At 39.4% G+C, this 21,569-nt stretch overlaps 1 protein-coding gene across 5 annotated transcripts in view; it reads right to left on the reverse strand.

Moving 5' to 3' along the window:
• Positions 1-21,569, reverse strand: part of LOC134320568 (costars family protein ABRACL) — a 170,723-nt gene that overhangs the window by 100,104 nt on the left and 49,050 nt on the right. The window lies entirely within an intron of this gene.

Below are 21,569 nucleotides of genomic sequence, written 5' to 3' on the forward strand. Positions count from 1 at the left end.
TCTCAAAGATTGGGATCGGGTCCGATCAAGGCATTTTTTAATTGATCGGAATCGGCTTTATTAAACCCGATCTTAATCCCGATCTTTTGTTTCACGTCAGCATGTCCGGTGTGTGGAAATAGTTTAAACTGGAAGGTAAAACAAGTCCAACAGTGAAGTGTAACGTCTGTAATGCAAGCGCTTCACGAGGCGGTAGGAGCAGAGCTGCGTTCATTACTGTAGAATTTTACTGTTTATATGGTGTGTGAGTCAAGGATCACACCGGTTTACAAAACAACGTAGTGATGCACTCGTTTAATAAAGAAATAAATACACGGTATATTCACATATTGTCGGGAGCAGAACACTTTATTGACTTCTTCTGTTACAGTACCGAATACCGGACAGCTGAGTCAAGCACGCTGTTTCATGTTCTATGGAAGGCCTAAAGGGTCAAAACACACTCACTTCGTGTACAAACGTCCATCAAACCCTTGTCACAATACAAGCACTTTAAGAACTGGCTTTCCTTCATAACAAAAGAGCCTTTCCATTTCAGGTTTTACTGTAATGCTTTCAAGTAACTTATTTTCTTATATTCAAGTTAAGCTGCTACACAGATTTCTGTTCATTTTTAGTGCATCACTGCATTAAACAGATTTTTTTTCTTCGAATGTAAAGTTTAAAGTAAAACTGTAATTATCTCACTCATTTTGATTGATTTTGTAAAAATACAAAAACATTAGGCCAATAGTTTGGATGCAGCATTTTTCCCTACAGCACTGCAGAGCTATTTAGTTGTTAAACATATACATTGGATTAATTTGAATAACTGTAATGTACTTGAAGTGTGCACTGTGTGAACAGTATTATCCAGTTCTTATCTAGACAATATCTAGAAAATACAAGTATCGGTTTGAGACTCGGTATCGGATCGGGATCAAAATTAATAATCGGGATCGGTATCGGGAACAAAAAAACGTGATCTGGACATCCCTACTGTGCACACTTGTTAATGTTGACATATTAATGTGAATCAGTGGTGTGTAATCCCTGAAGGGTGTAGAGTTTTAACAACATTAGGAGCAGTGCCCATTTCCTACAGGATTAAACCTCCTGCAGTGCCCAAAAATAAAAGTAAACCAGGTGTGTTAGCTAACACACAAGGAGAACATGTAAACAACACAGAAATGACCCGGCCCACTCCACCTGGGAATCAAACCCAGGACCTTCTTGCTGTAAGGCAACAGTGCTACCCACCAAGCCGCCCCTCGATTTATTCTATCATTCAATTTATAAGTGTTATTTAATGACTGCAGTGATGTGTGGCACTTTTCTTTAAAAATCTGTGATTTTTAATAAACAAGGTCTGTGAAATTAAGCACATATTCCCGTGAATTTAGTAGGGCCCAAATAATAACAGTATAATCTCTTACAGATGACAAGGGTTCTGGGTTCTTTTTATGGTCACACTGTTTAGGGCACTAGGTGAACAAGTGTACATTCGTAAAAGGAGAATTATAAAACCGGATAGATCAGATCTTAAAATCTGATTGGCTGAGCCGCGTTCGAAGCCGTTGTAAAATCCCCGATAAACGCACACCTATGACCACCTCACATCATTCCATATTAATACGCCACTGAATAGAAAAAGTACAAACTTGGTTGAACACTATTTTAAGTCATGTACTATACATGGAAATGTCCAGATTAATATAAACAGTTAACTAATCATTAAGCGGGTGTTTCATCCAAGAAATAGTGTAATAGTGTTTGTGGAGGAATGTTTATTGTGAAATGTTATGTTCGCCCTCATGTTGCCTAGCAACACTGTTAACGGACTACCTGATTTCGCGGAAGAATGCTTTTTGTAAGTGTGTTTGTAAATAAAAAAATTTATAAATTGTTTTATTTTATTATATTTTATGTTGACTGCCGTTTTATAAAAGCAATAAGCCACATGATACGTGCGTTACTGCGATTTTATCACGGGAAAAGACATTTTAGGCACTGCGCTTCGCGTCGTGCCAAAACATCCTTCCCTGCAGAGCTAATCAAAGGACGGAGACCCTGAAATTGTGATGTACAGGGGTTGGACAAAATAACTGAAACACCTGTCATTTTAGTGTGGGAGGTTTCATGGCTAAATTGGACCAGTCTGGTGGCCAATCTTCATTAATTGCACATTGCACCAGTAAGAGCAGAGTGTGAAGGTTCAATTAGCAGGGTAAGAGCACAGTTTTGCTCAAAATATTGCAACGCACACAACATTATGGGTGACATACCAGAGTTCAAAAGAGGACAAATTGTTGGTGCACGTCTTGCTGGCGCATCTGTGACCAAGACAGCAAGTCTTTGTGATGTATCAAGAGCCACGGTATCCAGGGTAATGTCAGCATACCACCAAGAAGGACAAACCACATCCAACAGGATTAACTGTGGACGCAAGAGGAAGCTGTCTGAAAGGGATGTTCGGGTGCTAACCCGGATTGTATCCAAAAAACATAAAACCACGGCTGCCCAAATCACGGCAGAATTAAATGTGCACCTCAACTCTCCTGTTTCCTCCAGAACTGTCCGTCGGGAGCTCCACAGGGTCAATATACACGGCCGGGCTGCTATAGCCAAACCTTTGGTCACTCGTGCCAATGCCAAACGTCGGTTTCAATGGTGCAAGGAGCGCAAATCTTGGGCTGTGGACAATGTGAAACATGTATTGTTCTCTGATGAGTCCACCTTTACTGTTTTCCCCACATCCGGGAGAGTTACGGTGTGGAGAAGCCCCAAAGAAGCGTGCCACCCAGACTGTTGCATGCCCAGAGTGAAGCATGGGGGTGGATCAGTGATGGTTTGGGCTGCCATATCATGGCATTCCCTTGGCCCAATACTTGTGCTAGATGAGCACGGCGTCACTGCCAAGGACTACCGAACCATTCTGGAGGACCATGTGCATCCAATGGCGGTGCCGTGTATCAGGATGACAATGCACCAATACACACAGCAAGACTGGTGAAAGATTGGTTTGATGAACATAAAAGTGAAGTTGAACATCTCCCATGGCCTGCACAGTCACCAGATCTAAATATTATTGAGCCACTTTGGGGTGTTTTGGAGAAGCGAGTCAGGAAACGTTTTCCTCCACCAGCATCACGTAGTGACCTGGCCACTATCCTGCAAGAAGAATGGCTTAAAATCCCTCTGACCACTGTGCAGGACTTGTATATGTCATTTCCAAGACGAATTGACGCTGTATTGGCCGCAAAAGGAGGCCCTACACCATACTAATAAATTATTGTGGTCTAAAACCAGGTGTTTCAGTTATTTTGTCCAACCCCTGTATGTCTTTATGAATGTTCATGTCAGGGTGGAAACTGGAAACTCCAAGTCGGAATGATAAAATTGTAAAAATTGTAAAAAGGTTCAGAAACAGAGGTAATAAACCAGACAGCTGAGTACTGTATTCTTACTGGTACCAGTTGCTTGTTAGAAATCAGGAGGAAAACAAGGCAGAATAGTAGAAAAGCTAAGAAAAAAAAGGAATTGTTAGCATGACTGGCTGACTACTTTTGTGATGTTGGAGAACCAGGAGTGATTCAGAGGTAGGCAAGTACATGAATGTAGGGAGGACTCAACGATGAGTGTGACTGCATGAGCGCCATGGTGTTAGCATGTGTGGCAGTGGAGAGAGCTGAAAAAGTAGGTCAGTGTATTGCCAAGGTTTCACGCAGGCGCGAAACACAGGTCAGGCCCTGCGTGGGGTTGCTGTAGAAACCGGCCGTTACATCAGCTCTCCCACAGCGTTGCAGAAAAGAGAAATCCCTCAACCAGACCCACCAGTTCTGCTCAAACACATGTACTACAAGTACCACTTATTCCACAAAAAACTACTACAACCAAAACATTACCAATATAACCACAATTTCTTTCACTTTTCTCAGAACAACGTCTATATTTACATTAGGGTTAAAATTTTTGCCAATTTCTGATACTGATAGCGACCATCATTAAATGAAATGTAACTAGAAATCAACAAGCTTAGTAAAGTCCGTAAATAAAAGTTCTTCCTGAGAGCATTAGGCGCCTTTCACACGCACATATTGTCGCCTACTGCAGTGCAACAGTGACATTTATTTGGTATAAACAAGGAAGCACTGCACTGGTCATAATTTACAGACCTGAGTAAATAAAAAAAGTCGGGCTGTAGTTAATTGCGTTAATTAACGCAATTATACCCACGTCGTGGGAATATTACAAACACTGGTGTTAAATGGATCACAATGACTGTATAAATGCTTTAACATAGTTAACAATGTGGGTCGACAGGAATGTTATATGTGTTGCACAGGGGTGTAACTACGGGGGGGGCGAGGGTTTGGGCAAATGCACTGGGGCCCATGGCGGGGGTCCTCCACGACATGAACTCAACCACTTACCTCACTGCCCCCCCATTGGCTGCACTCGCCAGGTCATTATTATATTACAATATTTTCATTAAGTAAAATGTAAAATTAAAATAACTAAAACTGTGCATGAACAATACCAGAGGCAGGAATTTGGACTGAATTTGGAGTGAGTACTTTTGATTCATTCTGATCAGCTATCAGCACATGCAAGTTGTTGAGGGGCCCACAAAATTTTTTTGCACTGGGGCCCATGAGCTCCTAGTTACGCCACTGGTGTTGCATCTAGAAATGGTTCATATTATAAGCACCTGTTTTCAGTAGCAGGGTTATGAACAGGAAAAGATCCTCAGATAATGTGAACAGACATGTCATTTTAAATAACTGGCTGAAAGATGGGTAGCTGTTAACAACTCTATATAGACATTGGCTGGATTTAATAATTGTATCATAATTGTATCATTTTTTATTTGTAAACATGTTCTTGCAATAAAAATGTGCATAATTGTTCAAATTGTGCTTGATTATTTTTGCACTCGATTAATTTGGTTCTTTCATCGTGATTAATCTCGATAAAAAAATTTAACAGCCCTAAAAAAAAAAAAAAAGCAAAAAAAAAAAAAAAAAAAAAAAAAAAAAAAAAATGGCTTAGTGAAACTTCTGTTAATCTACAGATGAAGTAAATCATATTAAAGAGCTTCAAAGCCATGACAAGTGATTACAGGATTAGGAAACCCAGTCTCCACATTTCACAGCTCACTAGTCACTACTCAAAGAAGAAAATGACCATCATTACCAACTCAAGTCTGTCAAGGTATAAAAGAGTGTTAGTGCCAATGGTGTGGGTAACATCTGTGCAGGCATCTGTGAAAGCCCCATTAATGTTAATGGATAGACATATATTACAACAGCGTGGCTTTGCATTGAAAGTGCAGATGCTTGACTAGCCTGTCTGCAGTCCAGACCTGTCCCCCAAAAAACATGTGATGTATTATGATACTGTAGACTGTTACAACAGACACTTCAGACTGTTAAGAAGCTGAAGAGTTATTTCAGTTTAAATTTTTGTATTTGGGATGGAAGGTGGGGGTGGTGGCTTTGGAGAATTCGGTGTCCTTCGTTTCTAAATTACAGAACGTTGGTAAAAGAAAGAGTGATGTAAGACAGTGGTAAACATTTTAGGAATGTGCAGCCAATAAATGCAGAAAACATATTCATATATTACAAAACAATTGTTTAATTAAAACATTAAATATTGTGGGCTTACACCAATTTGGGAAAATGATAGGTTCCCTCCTGGTAGAAATGATCCTGGATTTAAGATGTGGGCGAATAAGGGATTAAGTAAAGTAATGGATCTATATGGTGAAAATAACTTGCTCTATACATTTGAAGAAATTGGCAAGAAATTTCATATTCCCACAAAACATTTCTTTAAATATCTACAAATTAGAAGTTATATCCTAGCCTCGCAAATAAAATCTGATAATAAACCTGCGCTGTCTTTACTTGAAAAAACAGTTCTGGAATACTCCTCTGGCAAGGGTCAGATATCTCTTATATATAATATTTTAAATAATAACTGTAAAGAATCTTCAGAGAAGAAAAAAATAGCTTGGCAATCAGACCTGAAGGTAGAGATTGCTGATGAAGAATGGAAAAAGGTGTGTCATGATTCACAGTCACACTCTATAAATACTAGACTCAGACTGATACAATACAAGTGGATTATGCGAGTATATTATTGCCCATATCTGTTGCACAAGTTTAATAACAATAACACGGATACATGTAGTAAGTGTGATGTGGAGGTAGGAACATTATTTCATTGTATGTGGGAATGTAGTTATATTAATAATTTTTGGAAGAGTGTAATAGAAATTATGTCTCTGGTTACCTCCATTAAGCTGCCTTTCTGTCCAAAACTATGTATTCTGGGTTTATTCCCAGAAAATACAACAATATCGAGTGTGAACAAAAAACTAATCAATATATGCCTCCTCCATGCAAAACACAGTATATCTTGTAAGTGGAAAAACATGGAACCACCAACAGTGGGTCAGTGGCTGAAATCTCTCTCTCAGTGTATGGCCATGGAAAAACTGACATTTGCAAAGAAAAAGAAGTTATATCAATTTTGGAAGATCTGGGGTAAATTTTACCAGTTTTTGGAAAAGGAGACAACTAGAGAGTTTTTTTTTTTTTATTTTTTTTATTTTTATTATTATTATTAGTTATTTCTTTTTCCTTGTGTTATTGTTTTGTTGTAGATGTGTATGTAGATGTGTAAGTATGTATAATGTTAATGTGTGATGTTATGTTAAAAAAAATAAAAAAAGCCAATAAAAAGAATAAAAAACAAAATATATATATATATATATTGTGGGCTTGTCTTGTTTGTAATTGAAAACGGGTCCAAAAGGAATTTGACATATTTGCTGTCAGTTTTTATTAAAATTTTTCCTACTGACACAATTTTCCTGGAACTGGGGTTGTACATTGTGGCTATGTTAAGCTGTTTATTTAAATAAAGCCTAAAGACACGATGACATGCAATTTAGAAAACGTGCTATTTGCACATGCAGAACACTAAAAGAAACATGGCTCAGTTTCATTTCTTCAGTTTCAACGTACTGGGTTTTTATTATTGAAATCAGGAAAAATACAGGATTAATTATTTACATGAACGTTGCATTGGCTTTCTCTTGTATTTTATTTTCTTTGGACATAGGTGGCTACATATTAAAACAACATTGACTATGACATTACAGACAAGCATGAGAATAATAAACATGTTCATCAACTTCAGTCAGTACTTCTGAACATACAGAACATACAGCATCAAATTACACAGACACCGTAAGCGAAAGCATCAAACAACACAACACTGTAAAAGCAGACAACACTGGAGTGGTGTCTGGTAATAAACCACACATTCACATGGTGTGCTATCAGATTTAAATCCTAATCTTTTATTTAATAAAATATAACAGAGTGTTTTATTTTCACTTGACTATACAAGGGTTGTTTTATAATTATTGCATAAGTGCTGCCAAATCAGCCTGTGTGTGGATTACAAGTGTTTGAAACTGTGTTCTGAAGAAGTGGAATTCCAAAAGATACGCTACAAAAGATCACTACAGCCCAGCGCGTCCACTTCGCTCACAAGATGCAGGGTTACTTATAGTTCCTAGAATTAAAAAGATCACGGCTGGTGGAAGAGCATTTTCTTACAAAGCTCCACAACTCTGGAATAATCTTCCTGCCTCTATTCGGGATTCGGACACAGTCTCAATGTTTAAGTCTAGACTGAAAACATATTTATTTTCCCAGGCTTTTGATTAGTATAGACAAAGGCGCAGAGCTTGGGGGTTCTTGGTCATAGAAACTTGTGGTGATCAGGGATGTTGGGTTGCTGTCGTTCTGCCTCTCTTGTCCGATCACTCAGGTTTGGGTAGGGGAGGTGTGCGCTGATGTCCTGTGAAAGCCTTCATGACCTTGTTACCTGCTCGCTCTCCCTTTTAGTTATGCTGTAATAATTAGGGCTGCCGGAGTCTAAAACTCTCTGTAAAACTGTTTTAATCAACTAGCATTGTACATTATTAACTACATTCTTTGTTGTTTTACTCCAAAGGCATTCTGATGGAAACCTGTTTACCCGTCGAGGTTAAGGATTAAAGTCGAGACTGCCGTGACAACTATGCTGCTCCTGCCGGATGTGACGGGTCTGGAGTAATTGCACCAAGAATGACAAGAACTCACTACAGACTTTATTGAAGACTAGAGCGAATAACAACTCTATTATTATTTATTTATTTATTTATCTATTTATTACCAGTTATAACTTTTAGATCATTTAATTCTGTGTTTGTATGCTTTGTGTAAATCGTGTATTTATTTAAAGTATCCTCCAGACCACCCAAGAAGGATGGGCCCTGCTGAGTCTGGTTCCTCTCAAGGTTTCTTCCTGTAATTTTCAGGGAGTTTTTCCTTGCCACAGTCGCCCTCGGCTTGCTCAACAGGGGTTTTTGTATCTGTTGGTCCTGGATTTTGTAAAGTTGCTTTGAGACAATGTCTATTGTAAAAAGCGCTATATAAATAAAGTTGACTTGACTCTCAATTATTGTTAAATCAGTCCGGAATCAGTTTTTACATGACCAATTCAATAATAACATCAAGGCTTTAAGACCAATTATCACCAAGGTAAAAATGTCTTGGCATTTTTGTAAATCCATGATGCCAGTCATACAATTAAAATTGGCAAATCCTGCATCAGAAAAACATCCCCACATCATCATTGACCCACCTTCATGCTTGACTGTGGGGAATAGTATCATTCTGGTTAACATCCTTAACTTTCTTATACCAGACAAACTGCTAATCAATATGGCAAACAGTTTCAGTTTTATACATCAATCTATATAACTGTGCCCCAAATTTTTTCTGCTGTATGTCAGTCAACCCCTCTTGTGCTTCTTGGTCAAGGGTGGCATGTATCACAGAGTTTGTTTGTTTGTTTATTAGGATTTTAATGTCATGTTTTACACTTTGGTTACATTCATGACAGGAACGGTAGTTACTCATTACACAAGATTCATCAGTTCACAAGGTTATATTGAACACAGTCTTGTCCAGTTCACCTCACTTGCATGTCTTTGGACTGTGGGAGGAAACCGGAGCACCCGGAGGAAACCCACGCGGAGAACATGCAAACTCCACACAGAAAGGACCCGGACCGCCCCACCTGGGGACTGAACCCAGGACCTTCTTGCTGTGAGGCGACGGTGCTACCCACTTAGCCACCGTGCCACCCTGTATCATAGAGTCTGATGTTTTTATGGTTGCCACTGACACATTTGTCCCAGCCTTAATCAGGAAATTTTGGACTTCCAAAAGCCAGGCAGCTTCAATGCTGCACCATAAGTGTTGAACCTTTCCAATGGTGTCTATAGAAATGCTCAAGGCTGGCAAATCTTTTATATCCACTATCCTCTCACAAACCTATACACAGTTACACTATATTGCCAAAAGTATTCACTCACCCATCTAAATAATTGAATTCAGGTGTATAAAACCAAGCACCTAGGCATGCAGACTGCTTCTACAAACATTTGTGGAAGAATGGGTCGCTCTCAGGAGCTCAGTGAATTCCAGCATGGTACCGTGATAAGATGCCACCTGTGCAACAAGTCTAGTTGTGAAATTTCCTCGCTACTAGATATTCCACAGTCAACTGTCAGTGGTATTTTAACAAAGTAGAAGCGATTGGGAACGACAGCAACTCAGCCACAAAGTGGTAGCCACGTAAAATGACAGAGCGGGGTCAGCGGATGCTGAGGCGCATAGTGTGCAGAGGTTGCCAACTTTCTGCAGAGTCAATCACTACAGAACTCCAAACTTCATGTGGCCTTCAGATTAGCTCAAGAACAGAGTGTAGAGCTTCATGGAATGGGTTTCCATAGCCGAGCAGCTGCATCCAAGCCTTACATCACCAAGTGCAATGCAAAGCATCAGATGCAGTGGTGTAAAGCACACCGCCACTGGTCTCTAGAGCAGTGGAGACATTTTCTCTGGAGTGACGAATCACGCTTCTCCCTCTGGCAATCCGATGGACGAGTCTGGGTTTGGCGGTTGCCAGGAGAACGGTACTTGTCTGACTGCATTGTGCCAAGTGTAAAGTTTGGTGGAGGGGAATTATGGTGTGGGATTGTTTTTCAGGAGTTGGGCTCGGCCCCTTAGTTCCAGTGAAAGGAACACTTAATGCTTCAGCATACCAAGAGATTTTGGACAAGTTCATGCTCCCAAGTTCATGCTTTGTGGAAACAGTTTGGGGATGGCCCCTTCCTGTTCCAACATAACTGCGCACCAGTGGCAAGGTCCATGAAGACATGGATGAGCGAGTTTGGTGTGGAAGAACTTGACTGGCCTGCACAGAGTCCTGACCTCAACCCGATAGAACACGTTTGGGATAAATTAGAGCAGAGACTGTGAGCCAGGCCTTCTCGTCCAACATCAGTGTCTGACCTCACAAATGCTCTTCTGAAAGAATGGTCAAAAATTCCCATAAACACACTCCTAGACCTTGTGGAAAGACTTCACAGAAAAGTTGAAGCTGTTATATGTGCAAAGGGTGGGCCGACATCATATTAAACCCTATGGATTAAGAATGGGATGTCACTTAAGTTCACATGCGTGTGAAGGCAGACGAATTATTTGAACAACACATCACAGCTGAAACAAATTAAGGTTAATCATTAAGTTTCCAGCTTTTACAGCAGCAAGTCTTATTGGATACATCATTGTACAATTTGCACACCTGGATTTGGGCAGTTTATCTTATTCTTCCTGGCAGACGATTTTAAGCGCTGTCAGATTGGATGATGACCGTCCGTATAACGTCATGTTTAGGTCTCTCCACAGATGCTTAGTGGGGTTCGGGCTTTGGCTGGGCTACTCAGGACATTCAGAGACCTGCCTTAAAATCACGGCAGTGTTGTTTGCTTCTGTTGCCAAAGTCTGAGTTTGCCCTTACTCTGGGGAAGGATTTCAAAGTTGTTCCTGTATTTGGCCACGTTCATTTGTCCCTCAGTTACCAGTCTTTCTGTCCTTGCCACTAAGAACTACCTCATGCATGATGCTGCTACCATCATGTATTACCGTACGGCTGGTATTTCCAGGCTATGAGCAGTGCCTGTTTCTTTGCCAGACATAGTGCTTGCAGTGCTCATCAGACCACTTGGCACAAGATTTGCCACTCAGTCAAGGGCTGATTGATCGAGGGTCTGTTCGAAAACCTAGTGAGCTGCCTTGCTGTCTTACTGCCTAAGTAGAGAGGATTCTAATAAGTCATCAACTTATGAGTCAGATTATTCAAACGCACTACTTAGACAGCGATTCCATCAGTTTTCACTTACTAAGCTAACACGGTTAGCCTCATGCCATTCAAACTAATGGGATGAGGTGGCACAACACGCTAGAATGTCAACTAACATCTCCCTCACTGTACCGAAAAAGGCTGAATTCGCTGACAAGCCCGAATTTGCAAATAAATGGACACTTGTACACCTTTATACAAATTAAAAATCAATGATAATGTATTTATGTTTGAAAAAAAACACTTCTAAAATTTTTTTGTGAGAAAAGTTGTGCCGCACTGAATGCTGGGATTGCTTTCACCACTAAGACAGCATCTGATGCTCCCTCGTTATTCTGTCAAAACACTGTTCAGATTTAAGGTGCCTGCCGCTCAGGTGGCGCAGCAGTAAAGTACACTAGCGCACCAGAGTTGGGGTCTCGAATACATCGTATCGAATCTCAGCTCTGCCTTCCGACTGGGTTGGGCGGCTGCATGAACAACGACTGGCTGTTGTTCAGGGTTAGGGGTAAGAAAGTTGGATCTTAGGTCCTCATAACTGGTGCAACTGCTAGCTGACTGATGGCGCCTGCACAGGGCTGAGGAATAATGCTGATGGGGGTGTGTGACAGTACCCGTCAAGTGTATGAACTCAACTCGTGCAGGTGAAAAATGCAGTCGGTACTGACTGTATGTCAGTTGAGAGGCGTCCTCAGTCAGCGGTGAAGGGTCGAATCAGTATAGAGGACGCATGCAGGGTAATTGGACACGACTAGATTTGGGGAGAAAATTGTGGGGGAAAAGTGGGAAGAAAAACTTATCTAAGAATTCGAACAGCCTCTTTCTCAGGAGCGCGCGTAGGATGACGTAAAATGCTGTCCATGTAGAGAGCTCACTAGGTTTTCGAACACACCCAGAGTGTTGCAAAGGTGGTTGTCCAGCCAGATTCTTCCATTACTGCACATAACTTTTAATGCTATTTTAGAATGACCGTTGGGTTTTTTCTTACCTCTCTAACCAAGGCCCTTCTTGCCTGAATAGGCAACTTTAACAAGGTTTCAGGATGTCAAATCTCTTGTACTTTAAAATTATTAAGGCAACTGTGGTTTTGAAAGCACTCAAAGCCTTAAATACTGATTTATATTCCTGCCCTAATCTATGCCTTACCACAATTTAATAACAGAGACTCACAGACAGCTCCTTGTGGCCTTAGTCCTAGCTATGTACCTTTTCATCCTATGTTCAATCAATTCAGATTGTGACAGGTGGACTACTAGTGATTTCTAGACACATTTCATGGATAAGGATAACAAAAAAAATGCATGTAACCATAGTTTTACGTGCCACTGTGAAAGGGTGAATGAAATGTTTATATTTTTAATTTCAAACCATTTTTAAAAGAAGATGATCATTAAAACAACACTGTTTACTCTGTGTCTGTGTGTGCTTTAAATAAATATGCTTCCATTTGACAAATCTACTATGTAGCTGCTCAAACCCTCTAAATGGGAACTTTGTCATCCTGATAAAGACCTCTTCTACCAGGATGGACATGTGCCATCACATGGATTAGGTCGGAATATTGCTTACTGATTTGCTAAAACCTTCTCCTGCAAGCAAACAAGTGGAACCAAATAAGGCCAGCAAATGTGTGTAATAGAGGCGCCTGACCCCCCTCACTGCAGGGCTCAAACAATTAGGCCAGTATCAGTACCAGCAATTCTTAAAAGCAAATTAGAAACCTTTTACCTTGCCATCTCAATCAACTAAGGTCAACTGGGCCTTCCACGTATTGTTCTTGACATCACAGTATAGTAGAATGTTTATTATTTCATTGCATCATGCAGTTAACCTGTCTGAAAGCATCTGCACTCAAGTTTTAAAATTTATTCATGCTCATCTATACGTAACCTGGGTTCGGTCAGGATCTCAAGAACAGACCTCAGCCAAATAAGCATTAATTCTGTGTACTTGCTTTGAAACTTGATATTTAGGGGTTTCCTCTATTGATCACAGAGCAACTGGCTTAATTAAAAATGTATATCCTAAAACAAGAGAACTATATAAATAAAATACTTGTGATTAAAGGAGCTGGGGTGAATAAATCACAACCTGTTGAAAACCAGGACAAGAAGCGAGCAAGCATTCAGTCTGTCCCCACATCACCCCACCCACCCCCAACACTCCCAGCAAACAAATAACTAATAAAAATAGCCTTTTTTCTTAAGTTAATCACACAAAGAGAAAAAAATATCCTGTTTTTAAGCCTAGACTGTTTGATCATATACACTGACCTGCCATAACATAAAAACCACCTCCTTGTTTCTACACACACTGTCCATTGTATCAGCGCCACTTACCATATAGAAGCACTTTGTAGCTCTACAATTACAGACTGTAGTCCATCTGTTTCTCTACATGCTTTGTTAGCCCCCTTTCACCCTGTTCTTCAATGGTCAGGACCCCCACAGGACCACCACAGAGTAGGTATTATTTAGGTGGAGAATCATTCTCAGCACTGCAGTGACACTGACATGGTGGTGGTGTGTTAGTGTGTGTTGTGCTAAATCAGACACAGCAGTGCTGCTGGAGTTTTTAATCACTGTCCCTGCTGGACTGAGAAAAGTCCACCAATCAAAAATATTCAGCCAACAGCCAACAGTGAGTGGACACAGTATTTAAAAACTCCAGCAGTGCTGCTGTGTCTGATCCACTCATACCAGCACAACACACTTCAACACACCACCACCATGTCACTGCAGTGCTGAGAATCATCCACCATCTAAATAATGCCTACTCTGTGGTGGTCCTGTGGGGGTCCTGACCATTGAAGAACAGGATGAAAACAGGTTAAAAAGGTATGCAGACAAACAGATGGACTACAGTCAGTAATTGTAGAACTACAAAGTGCTTCTATATGGTAAGTGGCGCTGATACAATGGACAGTGTGTGTAGAAAACCAGGAGGTGGTTTTAATGTTTTGGCTAATCGGTGTGATGGCGGTGTAACAGAATAAAATCTAGTTTTTATAGTCAGTACTTTGGGTTTTAGGTTTTGATAGTTACCAGTCCCCAAAATGCGTTTACATCTCTGATTATTTGAAAACTATGGATTTACATACAAAGTGAAACAGCTTTAACAGTGTGGGTCAAATCAAGATCAAACCACATTCCCGCCACAAACAGAACAAACCACCTGTTTGTACTTGTTGTCTGTGATGCTTTATGTTCTTTGTGTCTGTAATGCTTTATGTACTTGTTGTCTGGGATGCTTTGTACACTGAAAATTGTAAGCGTCTTTGGGTTCTTAAAAAGCGCTATATGAAAAAAATAAACTAAAGTTTAGGCCTGCACCCAAGAGTGATTACTGACAAATCTACCTGTACAAATTGCACCAAGTCGGGGAACAAACCTAAGTCCGATTAAACTTGGTCAAATGTGCAGGTGTGAAAACACCCTAAATGTGTTTTTATGATCAGTAACTCTTAAGTTAAAGTTCAGACCTCTAACCCCATTGGTGAGTCACTGTTCGCCACTGCATAATATACACTTTTGGAATTGGAAGCATCAGAGCATAAATGTGAGGTCACACTTCTGTACAGTTGCACTTATCAGTGTGACAATGCAGCAGCTAGATTAAAACTTTTAATCACTTGGACAGAATTTAATCTGCATTTCAAGCCCCTGTTTTTTATTCAACCTTCACAGATCACACTATGAGGGTTAAATAAAAATAATAAAGTATTTACTCACACTTTACCAGCAAGTGTTCAATTATTCCTTTTCAAGTGCATGAAAAACAAGAAAGAAGCATCTCTCAGTGGTAAACAACTGAGTTTGGGTGTTTTTTCCATTGCATATACACTCACAACACAAAAAATGGGCGAAACACAAAATTGCACTACTCTACCAAATATTTCAATCTTTATGATTCTTTGCATACACAAAGACTGTTTAAGTCAACTTTCCTGTTCTCAGTTCGCCCCCTCCCCAACAGTTCACTGCAGCAAAGAGCAGTGAAAGGCAAATGCTGGCAAGTTTCAGGAATTAGTTCTTGTTTATTTCTGACCAATGATTTCTTGTTAGAACCATTAAAAGGAATTTGGAGTTGTAATGTATAAAGAGAGGAATTAGTGCCAAATGTGAAATGCAATACACGTCCCTGCTTTTCCATAGTAACATGCGGAATTCATGCCAAAACAAGCAAAAACTCTATAACATTGTTTTCACGTCACATCATCTCTTTACTAAAAAACATAACACGATTATTTGAACTGAAAAATGTTAAATTTTTGTCAAAATTGTATACAATCGATTGTGAAAATAAATCAAGGCACAGCTAAAACTGCTTAAAGCATGTCTGCCTTATTAAAATCATTACAATGAGAAAAGTTAAACATAATGCAGACAAGGCTGTGTTTAATTCAGACTGACATACGCAAAAGTTCCAAAATAATAAGTTAAAGATCCATTGCACTGATTTAACGTCACTCAAACAGAAAAACTATACATGTAGGTTTGCATTTAAAAGAATGAAATGCTGAATTTGTGTTAGAATTTAATACAAATCAGCCTGAAAAGCCTTTAACCCGCAGCTGTACTACATTTCACTGTGTGCTGTTTTGAAAGTTCAATCATTGTATCTCTAGTAAGCAGTGCAGTTTTCGTGCCACAATGAATTAGAAGTAATCACTGTCCAATTCAAGTTGAGTGGCTTTTTGACAACATAGGACAGGTCCTAGCAGTCAGCAGCAAAATCTGCCCAGAAATGTAGATACAAAAAAATAATGCACTAAAAAATAAAGTCCATTCTGGAACAGCCATGGCCCAAAATCAGTAGAGGATCTCTTTTTTTTTTTTATGCAAGCAAGTGAAGTTTTATGTACATCTAACGTTTATCTGTTCTATCGTCTTTTCACTTTGGGCTACAGATTTCATTTGGTTCTTTTGGTTCTTTTATTTATTTATGTTAATATGACCTCCCTTTATTTTGTAGTTTCATTTTTGTATAATCAAAAACACAGTATTGATTTACCTTGGTTAAGCCTCTTGCATACTGGGTTCATCCTATTCATTTTTGTACACAGCTATGCCTGCTACCTGAGTGGTAAGACATGATCCACCCAGTTACAGGGGTTTGGCCCAATTTTTGCCCAGGAGTGTACAGTACTTACAGAAAATCACCATGCACATTTGAAAACAGTAATTTTGGTCTTACAGCCTTGAAATCAAGTATTTAAGAAAAATCTTTTTCTAGCTTTATTTTATGCATGCCTTGCAGCATTCATGAAACAAGAAAAAGCAACTTATCTGTTTCAATTAAAATTTTCTAAAAGCATCTGCTAAATGCAAACGTCTGATAAACAAAAATGTAAATGTAGTAAATGCTGAGGTTTAGGGGCCATAAGGCAGTAGTAGATGTGGCACCAACAGAAGAAATTTAAGGATAAAGATAATCTAGCGCACATGGAACGCCTCTATTTGTCATATATACATCTACACATGTACAGCACAATGAAATTCTTCATCTGAATATCTCAAATTCTTTGAAAGCTATGTTTAGAGTGCAAGGGCAGCAATTGCACAGAACACCTAAGTAAGGTCGCTAGACCCTATTAGCATCCCATTGGTTTTATTACAGTTTAACTTAAGAACATTTGATGACATCCAGTGTTTAATATCATGTAAACAGTTTAAGAAGTAGTAGACCAAGTACTAAGGTAAATTTTGGGAGTCATTAGAAATGAAAACTGAAACCATGCATGTGAATTATAGAGCTAAGTGGTAGCATACACAGTTGTGTTCAACATTAATGGTACTCCTGGAAAAAAATATCACCTGTATAAAGTGTTTAATGTAACAGCTTGGATATACAGTATATGACAAATAATAAAATAAAAACATTACTAAATGACAAAACTGACGATGCTAGAACACAATTAATGGCACCCTTTGTTTAGTCTAAAACAAGGGACAAAGCAGACAAAGCTGTGATAATTAAGAAATTTACATCACCTGTCAGTCATCACTTAATACAGTGGGGCCAAAAAGTATTTAGTCAGCCACTGATTGTGCAAGTTCTCCTACTTAGAAAGATGAGAGAGGTCTGTAATTTTCATCATAGGTACACTTCAACTATGAGAGACAAAATGAGAAAAAAAAAAATCCAGGAAATCACATTGTAGGATTTTTAAAGAATTTATTTGTAAATTATGGTGGAAAATAAGTATTTGGTCAATAACAAAAGTTCAACTCAATACTTTGTAACATAACCTTTGTTGGCAATGACAGAGGTCAAACGTTTCCTGTAAGTCTTCACCAGGTTTGCACACACTGTAGCTGGTATTTTGGCCCATTCCTCCATGCAGATCTCCTCTAGAGCAGTGATGTTTTGGGGCTGTCGCTGGGAAACACGGACTCCACAAATTTTCTATGGGGTTGAGGTCTGGAGACTGGCTAGGCCACTACAGGACCTTGAAATGCTTTTTACGGAGCAACTCCTTCGTTGCCTGAGCGGTGTGTTTGGGATCATTGTCATGCTGGAAGACCCAGCCACGTTCCATCTTCAATGCTCTCACTGATGGAAGGAGGTTTTGGCTTAAAATCTCACGATACATGGCCATTGGATCATTCTTCCCTTAACACGGATCAGTCGTCCTGTCCCCTTTGCAGAAAAACAGCCCCAAAGCATGATGTTTCCACCCCCATGCTTCACAGTAGGTATGGTGTTCTTGGGATGCAACCCAGCATTCTTCTTCCTCCAAACACGATGAGTTGAGTTTTTACCAAAAAGTTCCATTTTGGTTTCATCTGACCACATGATATTCTCCCAATCCTCTTCTGGATCATCCATATGCTCTCTGGCAAATTTCAGACGGGCCTGGACATGTACTGGCTTAAGCAGGGGGACACACCTGGCACTGCAGGATTTGAGTCCCTCTCGGCGTAGTGTGTTACTGATGGTAGCCTTTGTACTTTGGTCCCAGCTCTCTGCAGGTCATTCATCAGGTCCCTCCGTGTAGTTTTGGGATTATTGCTCACCGTTCTCATGATCATTTTGACCCCACGGGATGAGATCTTGCGTGGGGCCCCAGATCGAGGGAGATTATCAATGGTCTTGTATGTCTTCCATTTTCTTACAATTGCTCCCACAGTTGATTTATTCACACCAACCTGCTTGCCTATTGTAGATTCACTCTTCCCAGCCTGGTGCAGGTCTACAATTTTCTTCCTGGTGTCCTTCGACAGCTCTTTGGTCTTGGCCATGGTTGAGTTTGGAGTCTGACTGTTTGAGGCTGTGGACAGGTGTCTGTTATACAGATAACGAGGTCAAACAGGTGCCATTAATACAGGTAACGAGTGGAGGACAGAGTAGCTTCTTAAAGAAGAAGCTACAAGTCTGTGAGAGCCAGAAATCTTGCTTGTTTGTGGGTGACCAAATACTTATTTTCCACCATAATTTACAAATAAATTCTTTAAAAATCCTACAATGTGATTTCCTGGATTTTTTTTTTTCTCATTTTGTCTCTCATAGTTGAAGTGTACCTATGATGAAAATTACAGACCTCTCCTAAGTAGAAGAACTTGCACAATCAGTGGCTGACTAAATACTTTTTGGCCCCACTGTATGATTGTTGACTGATACTTTAAAAAAGCCAGTTTTATTCTCTTACTTTTTTACAATGGCAAACACAAAAGCTGTCTGTGCAGACCAGAAATGCTATTATCACCAAGTACAAGCAGGGTACAAGACTCTCTCTGAAGACTTTGGAATCCCAACTTCAAAAGTTCAAAATGTTATCAAAAAGTTTGTTACTACCTGAACAGGACCAACTCTGTAGATAATAAATAAAAAATAACCTAAAGCTAATCCCTGTGGTACACCCTGGTAAACTGGAGCCTAGGTAAATTTGAATTTGCTGATGCAAATACACTGCTGCCTTTTGGTAAGATAAGATCTGAACCAGACTAAGGCAATGCCACAGCTGCCTAAATAAGATTCAAAATGGGATAATAAAATATTGTGGTAAATTGAGTCAAATGCAGTACATGACAGTTTAAAGACCGTCACTGAGCCGTCTCTGTACTGTGTTGGGAGCAAAAACCAGACAGCAGCAGGTTACTATGTGAGGAACAGGACAAGCAATGATAGGGAGACCGGCTTTAGGAACTAATGTGGAAGTTGGGTCTAAGAAGCATGTCAATCTCAACTTCAGCAGCGTCAGTGCATGCAGGTCTGATGTCAGAGGGCAAATAGTATGCAAAAAGTCTAGAAATGATGTCACTCACTGTCAATGAAAGTGAGAAAACAACTACACATAATATAGTGGAACTAGGCGGTGTAGATGATGGGAGACGAACAAGTGTGCTGATTGAAAATCAAGTTTATCACTATTTTCATGACTAATACTGGCTAAATAAACACATGATCAGTACAAGAAGAATTTTACTTATTTATTTATTAATTTTTTTACGTTATGTTATACATTGTGGTTACATTTATGACAGAACAGGTAGTTACAGGTTACACATGATTTATCAGTTGAAGTTCCATGTCAAACACCATCACTGGCAATTTTGTATTTCAAAATCAGGTTTTTTTTACAAGAGTAAAATAAATAGGCTTGTGATCACAAACACTTGAGTCAGAACCAGTAGAATGTGTTATGTTCTTGCCAGATGTGCAAACAATACCAATTGTGTCCATGTGTATAAGTGGGGAAATTAATGTGTTGCTGAAAATCAAAACAATGTAAATCAGATTGAAATTCTTCAAGCAGTAGCAGATTTATAATCGGGAACTGGCCATGACTAAATTAGGAGATACAGGGAGAAAGATCAAGGGGAAAAAATGAGACCAGGTGGAAGATATGGGTCTGCATCTGTAAAGTTTATTGTAGGTTAGCACCTTCAACTTCAGCCACAAAGGATGTGGCCACAAATTCCCTTTGACACAGCGGCTGGAAACATCAGGCGCTAGCACAGCTGTAGTGTTCAGATGCAGCAGATAACGTGAGACAACGTGTGTCTACAGAGCAAATAAGACGATATGGCTAAAATTTATATCACGATATAACTCCTAATTTCGGTCGATACGATATAATTCCGATATCGATATGAATAACACAAATGTCAGAAAAACTGCCAAAAACACCAAAATTGGATGGCTGTACCTGCAAACCTCTTTTCTGGTTTCTGGCAAGAAATACAAGCTGAATACACCACTGAATTAGTCCTTCCTCTCTTATCAGCTATTTCATCTGCTTCTTTTTCAACTGTGGACAGTGGCAAAGCCAGACAGTTTTCATAGGGGTGGCCAGACTGAGACCATTGCTCACACAGGGGTGGCACAGAAACTGTCTGATACCTTATTTTTGTATGTGGCTAGTAGCTGTTGATCTAGTAGTGTTTTGGTCACTCACTTGTTTACCTATACAGGCAGTGAGTGCCATGTAGAATTACATCAAGCCTAGCATAATAAGCTTTTTATTTTTTTTCATTTTCCCTGTGAAAAACTTAAATATAGCCTATAACCTTAACAGAATTTCAAAGATATTCCTTTGCAATACTTGATCATTTGATTGCAAACTTGTGTGTACTGATGAGACTCATTTGAACCCCAGAACATGCCAGTGTGAATGCATGGAAAACTAATTTTAATTTTCTTTCAAGAATATGATACATTCTGACCAACACTATTAAGCCAAATCAGCAGTGAAAATTGACTTTACTTTCAACAGCCTTCCACAATGCTGGGGCTTCTTAAAACTGAATATTCTCTTTTCAATAAAAGTGTTATTTAAATGCTATTAAATTGTTTTTGAAAAAAAAAAATGGCCAATTAAGAGGAGAACAGCCCAATCTGGCAACAGTATAACGCAAATATCCCGTTGGTGCCTTTATTCGTAGCGCGCCACAACTAATAAGAAGTAATATTAATAACTGGTATTAGTACTCAGTAGTAGTACTTTTTCTGTAATTGTGTTGGTGGTTGACGTTTATGTTGAGTGTGTAACTGCACTGTTTTGGTGGAGAACTACTTGCTTGAGGTGCGCTGTTGAACTGTGTCCCTGTGGGAACCTGCGAGCAAAAATGCTTCCGCAAAAAAGTAACACGGGCAAAGCGCACTGACGTATGCATATCGATCTAATTTGTTTAAAAATCATATCACCGTTATTGAAACATTTTCTATCGCGATATATATCGATATCGAATTATTGTCCAGCACTATGTAGTAGTACAAAGCCCAGCAGTCCAAATGTGTCATTATTTAAAAAACTATCACCTAAAAATATTAAATTTTTGATGTCTGACTAGCAATTAGCGTTTTGAAACAGA

The sequence above is a fragment of the Trichomycterus rosablanca genome, chromosome 9 (assembly GCF_030014385.1).
Source record: "Trichomycterus rosablanca isolate fTriRos1 chromosome 9, fTriRos1.hap1, whole genome shotgun sequence".
Lineage (NCBI taxonomy): Eukaryota > Metazoa > Chordata > Actinopteri > Siluriformes > Trichomycteridae > Trichomycterus > Trichomycterus rosablanca.